Below are 6,000 nucleotides of genomic sequence, written 5' to 3'. Positions count from 1 at the left end.
GAGGAGCCCACTGAAATCCCACTCATCCTCTGGGCTTCATGGGAATCCAGCCCGTTGCCCTTTGCTGGGTGCTTCTCTCTCAACTGGGCCCTGAAGCAGGAGCGTTGGTCCAAGTAAGGAACTTGGATCTACCTTGCAAGGTCCAAGTTCAGGAGCTTGAGAGAAGGTGCCTCCAAAAGGGCAGAGCCTAGGGCCACTGCCCCTGGGCCTTCCCAACTCCTTTCTCTCCCATTTTTCCTCATCTTTTGCGCCCACCTAAGGTTCTTAGGAAAGTATTTCCTCAGCTACCCGGAGTGCACGGGCTAGGAAGCCTGGGGGAGGGGGGCTGGGCATTAGAGACACAGGGTGAGGGGGTTAAGGGACAGGCCGGCTGTGTGACAGTAGCCACGGCCTTCTCTGAGCTTCAGTTTTTCCTTTCCGTGAAATCAGAGCCGTTTCCATTTCAAAGGCCCTGGTGCCAGGGCCTGGATTCCAAAAATCCGCAGGTGTACCTCAGTCCCTCCTTGCCCCCCAGTCCAACCTGACCCTGCGGCGCCAGTGGGACCCGGACCTGGCGAGGGCAGGCGGCAGGCGGCAGCGAGGGGCGCGGGCTACCGAGCCAGAGGCGCGCACTCCCTTAATTAGCAGCGCGTTCAGTCATCAAGGGGCCCTGCTAGGAATTTGTTTAATAAAGGTCGCAAATTAGTTATGATGGTAAATAGACATCTCAAAACCCAACAAACTAAAGCTACTGCCGGCCTGGAAGGGCTCCAGGCTGCCTCCCCAAGTACAGCCGGGCCCTCTCCCGGGACGGCCCAGCACCGCGGGGATCCCCCGGGGGAAGGTTGGGGCGAGGCTGCGGAGCTGGGGCGTCTGGCCCGGAGAGGCTGGGGCTTCGGCCACAGCGCCTCCCAGCGGCCTGAAAGAAGAAAGCCGGAGTCCGAGCCAGAGAAGCCGGGACAAAGGCCCGACGCCAGAGAGCGCCAAGAAGGCTGGGAGGGGGAGCGGGCTGGAGAGGAGCGGAGAGCATCCCGCAGAGCCAGGCGGCAGCCTCCCAGACTCCAAGGACCGCGTTACCCCCGGACACCGCCGGGCTCCCCTCCCCGCTGGGCCTTGCTTCGGTCCCCTCAGACCTGTTGAGATTCCTGGGCTGAGTACACTCCCCCCGCTTCACCTCTAGAGGTCCAAGAACTTATCCTTGGCCCCAAGCCCATCTTTTCCTAGGGAGAACACCTGCGCTCTGGAGGTCTGTAGAGCGACTCCAGCCCCGTGGAGAGGCTCTCCCGAGTCCGGCAGTGAGAGCCGGAGGCTATGCATACAAGTGTCTGTGACTTTCCATGTGCCTTCCTTTCTTGCCAGCACATTCTGTAACATCCTCAGTATCTTAAGGGTTAGACTCCTGCAGGTTAAGGCCCTTCCCTTTTCCGAAAAAAAGTGTGTGTATAAATCCGTGAGCGTCATGGGCTTCTCTGTGAAAAGTGGGGAGATGTTGCAGGGAGTGGAGACCCTGCTTCTGTTCTGCGGAGGAGAGTGGGAAGGCTGAGTGTGTGTGTGTGCGCGCGCGCGTGCATGCGTGTGCGGCGAGAGTGGGTGAGGTTGGGCAAATGGGTGGTGTTCAAGTACCTGGAGTCAGACTGAAGTTTGGAGGTTGCAGTGTCTCCCGGTGGCATTTCTATTGTCTTTGGGTTGCCGCATGTATATTGTATGTCTGAAGGGTTCCTCTGTGTATCCTCCATGTGTTTTCTGGTGGATGTGTGGTGGCTGTGTTCTCTGACTGTATGGATCGCTCACCTGTTCCTCTTCTCTGATGTGAACTTTTGGTGAGCCCTAGTCCACTGTGCATCCCAGGCTTCATGCCAAATGTTCTTGATGTGAAGACTATTGTATGCAGATGTGTTTCTTTTGCGGTGTGAATAGCTCTGGACCGCTCCATAGGAGGATGTGGTTATGAAACTGACCACGTTTGTGTGCATCTGTGCAGTTTGGAGTGAGCACACCCTGGAGAGTGTGCCTGCAGGGGAGGAGAATGAGGGCTTCTTGTGTTTGTGTCTGAGAACTGATATGGAATCTCTAAAGAGGAAATCAGAAAGGCAGGCAGGCCCTGTGTTGTGTTGGGAAGGTTTACGCATGTTGGGAAACTGCTCTCAGGGCAGGAGGATGCCTAAGGAGGGAGAGGGCTCTACTGGGTTTGTGATGACATGGCTTGGAGTTGAGATGTGTGCCTAACATGGGGGGTGGGTGGTATATTTGTGTAGATAATTGTGTGTGTGTGTGTGTGTGTGTGTGTGGTGTAGCCTCTGTCAGGCTGGCTGTGCCTGCTTGCTCCTGTAGAGCCCCGCCTGACACAGCCAGCAGCTCAATCAGCCCCTGCATGAATACACCCAAATGGAAAGTTGTGCTCAGCTGACCGGAGAAATCAGAGCCGGCTAGCACTGCTCCCCTCCTCCCGACTCCCTCCTGCCCTCCCATAGGCCAGACACCCACCCGGCCAGAGCACTGGTTCAGTGGAGGCTCAGCTCAGCTGGGGCCGGAAGGGGCCCAGGCGGTGGGAAGTTGAGTAGGCCTGAGCCCAAGAACTTGGGGCAAGCATCCCAGGGGGCTGGACATCTCGGTGCAGTTCTTGGGGGTAAAGGGGTTAGGGGAGCTCCAGGGAAATTCCCCAAGGTGGCAGTGGGTGCCTCAGGTAACAGCCACACAAAGACCTAGGCAGGGAAGGAGACAGAGAAAGAGAGGGAGAGGGAGAAGAGACAGAGACAGCCCCTGCTCGGAAAAGCCAAGTCCCAACGCACCACAGACTTGTGATCTCTAGCGACCTGAGCGATGAGCTGGGTCCATGTTCCAGGCTAACCCATTCTCTTTTCAGAAGAAGCTGAGGGAGCCACTCTACCACCACAGCACACACTAGGGTTTGAGTTCTACCCCAGTTGGTTCACCTAGGCCTGGGCCTGGCCCTCCCAGTGATCACTGGAGCCCTCTGTGCATGCAAGTCCAGCCATCCCTGGCTAGTCCCACGGCCTCCAACCCCAATCCCAGGCCAGCCAGGCTCTTGTGTCTCCAATCCCACTATTGATCAGCATTCCCACTCTGCACCGTGGCAGCTTCCAGGTCATTTCATTTTAATCAGCTGTATGTCTCGCCAGGGATAATCAACTGCACTGGCGCTGGGCAGTCAATTCCGCAGGATCCAGGAGGGCCAAAAGAGGGGCCTGGTCAGGGCTCAGGACAGAGCTGGGGGCAGGGCTGAGGAGGGAGAGGAGAGCAGGCTGGAAAGGAGGTGGAATGACCTATCTTACCTCAGGCAGGCAGCTTCTAGAGGTCAATGACTTTGATACAGATTTTCCTGGTTTTGCATCCCACTCTGCAAGTTCAGGTTTCCAGTGCAAATCCCAGATTGCCATTGTGTTTTCTTTGAGGAGGGCAGGAATAAAGAAAATCTTCCCAAATTGGCAGTTCTTCTTTAAGCCCATCATACCCTAGCTACAGGTACCCCCACAGGCCTATGCACACAGGGAAGCTTTCCAGCCTGAGTGTGCTGGCTGGGGCACCAGAGAGGAAGTGCACCGAGTTCAGGCAGGATGCACCCAGGGCAGCATGTGCTACAGCACACCCGGAGTGCAGCTGGCCCCTGGGCTGCCACGGGTCCAGACAGCGGAGGGCGGATGGACATTGAGTCCTGCTTACCCAGTCTGCTGAGCAAGTACACACACTCCCCTTGCCAGGGCACAATCTGCAACACTCCCAGGTGGTAGAGACTTCGTACAGCGGCTGCGATGGCTTTTCCCCAGCAGGGCTTCAGCCAGGTCTTGCCCTTGAGCTCTGCCCCCACGACCCCTGGGACATTGACTGCCTTGGCTGTGGCTTTGAGGGACCCAGAAAGAGAAGGGGCAAGCAGCCGATTAAAGGAGAGATCTGGCCAGAAAGGGGTCTCTGTCCCTCTCTCTCTAATATTTAAAGGGGCAGGGGCCAAATTCAGTGTAACATCCAAACGTGTCAGGGTACAGGGTGGACTTCGGGAGTAGAAGAGCCTGGGTCCCTCCATCCTCTGGTCAAAGACAATCTACCAGGACTCCCATTCCTTAATGAGACAGTAAGGTGGATTAGGGGTGGGCAGCTGCCTGGTGGACTGACTAGAACAAGGGAACCCACACATGTCCACACCAGATTCAAGACTCACAAGATACCTGTCCACTGCACAGAAACTCCTGTACACACAGCATCCTGTAGGTGTATTTAACCCACTCCTTGCAGAACTAGGGACACAGAAACTGCCCAAGCCACCCCAAAATACCTACACTATAGGCAATAGGCATGAAAACACAGGGCACACACTGACTCAGTGTACACACTTTAACATCAAACATCACAACACATGCACACCTTTATATAGAGAACTTGACTGAATGGTGGAAATCAGCTTTCAGAATTACACACATCCACACCACTCACAGCCAGCATTCATGCCTGGCCTGCAGGGAACCCATAGGTAAGGTCAGACAGTGCAGAGTGGAGTACTGGTATCTGTACAGACCTAGCAGAGATGAGGAGAGGAGAGTGGCAGATGAGAGATAGCAAGACAGATAGCTGGCTGGTGACACCATGTGGGGCCTGGGACCCCGAGGATAAAGTGGAAAAGGAGGAGTGGGCCCTGAATGCCCAAATGCTTTCTCTGCCAGTTATGTTGAGAGAAGGAAGCATTTTAATTCCACTGGTTTGCCCCCTGTCCCCATCTAAAAAGGCATCTGCTCCCTAGTGTTACCTGTCAAGGCCTTTCGAGGGGTCATTCTCCAGCAGCACCCAGTCTTTCCGTCCACCCATCAGTTCTAATTGGTCTGTTGGGTAGGGTCCATTCAGACACATCCAGACACTGTCTGAAGCAGCCGCGCCTTGGGTTTCCAGGCCCAAGGTCTGGGTCAGGTATGTGACAGGCCATTTGAAAATGATAGTAGGAGACAGAGCCCCTCACCCCAGACATTATTCTGTGCATCTGATCCAAGGCCCAAGCTGAACAGAATCCAGGCAGCCCTTTCCCCAAATGCCTACCACTTGGGCCACTACTGCCAGAAATATGGCTTCATGAGGCACATTCCCTATCCCCCACCCCAGGCAGTGAACACAAGTAGAGATGCTGATACTGGCATGCCAGGCCTCCGAACTTGGAAGCTCTCAAGGTGGTTGTGGTCACAATGTCCTGATTCTAAGTAAGGATGCAGGTGGGGAACCTTCTCCACACAAGCCGGAGCCCTAGGTGCACAAGGCCCCACTTGCACCCAGGTTACCTCCTGTCCTGGTCGCCTTTCTGCAAAGCCCACTCCACATCAACGCCATGGTACTGCCGAGGATGTGGACAAAAGGAAATTGGAAATCAAAATTAGTCTGGAAACTGGCGCAAAATTCCAGGCACGTTTCTTCTTAATCCTCCTTGCTCTGGAAATTGGACTTTCAAGTGAAGGCAAGTTTTCAGAAATTACCTCTTTGGCTCCTCCTCAGGCACAGATTGACCTGGCCCAGAGTACCAGAGCGGCAGAGGCACCCAGCCAGGCCATCACAGGGAGCCGTGGGCCCCCACCCTCACCCCTCCACCCTGTGCAGGGCGGGGAGGCCTGGGGTCAGACGGAACCTGATTGGCAAAATGCAGAGATTTGGGGGGCAGAGGGTGGATTCCATTTAAAGTATAACCTAACTCTGAAATGTTCGAGAGACTCCAGTTGATCCCCAAAGACAGAAATTTCAAGGAAACAGACAGCCATAAGGCCAAGTCATACAGTCACATAGACACACACACAGGTGGTAAGGAGGGGTTCCATCCTGATTCTAGGCCCTCAACTCCTCAAACTACATCCTCACCCAGCCTACAGTAGTCCCCCCACCTCCACCCCCTGTAAAGAAGACAAAACCTATCAGCTCCACTCTAGATTTATGCTTGCATTTGGCGACCTTGTATATTTCCCCTTTAAATTAAAAAAAAAAAAGGCAGTAACAACCAAAAGATGCCAACTCGCTCCCAATGACCCACCAGGGCCA

This window comes from Bubalus bubalis, chromosome 12 (genome assembly GCF_019923935.1).
Source record: "Bubalus bubalis isolate 160015118507 breed Murrah chromosome 12, NDDB_SH_1, whole genome shotgun sequence".
Classification (NCBI taxonomy): domain Eukaryota; kingdom Metazoa; phylum Chordata; class Mammalia; order Artiodactyla; family Bovidae; genus Bubalus; species Bubalus bubalis.
This window is presented reverse-complemented; position numbering follows the sequence as displayed.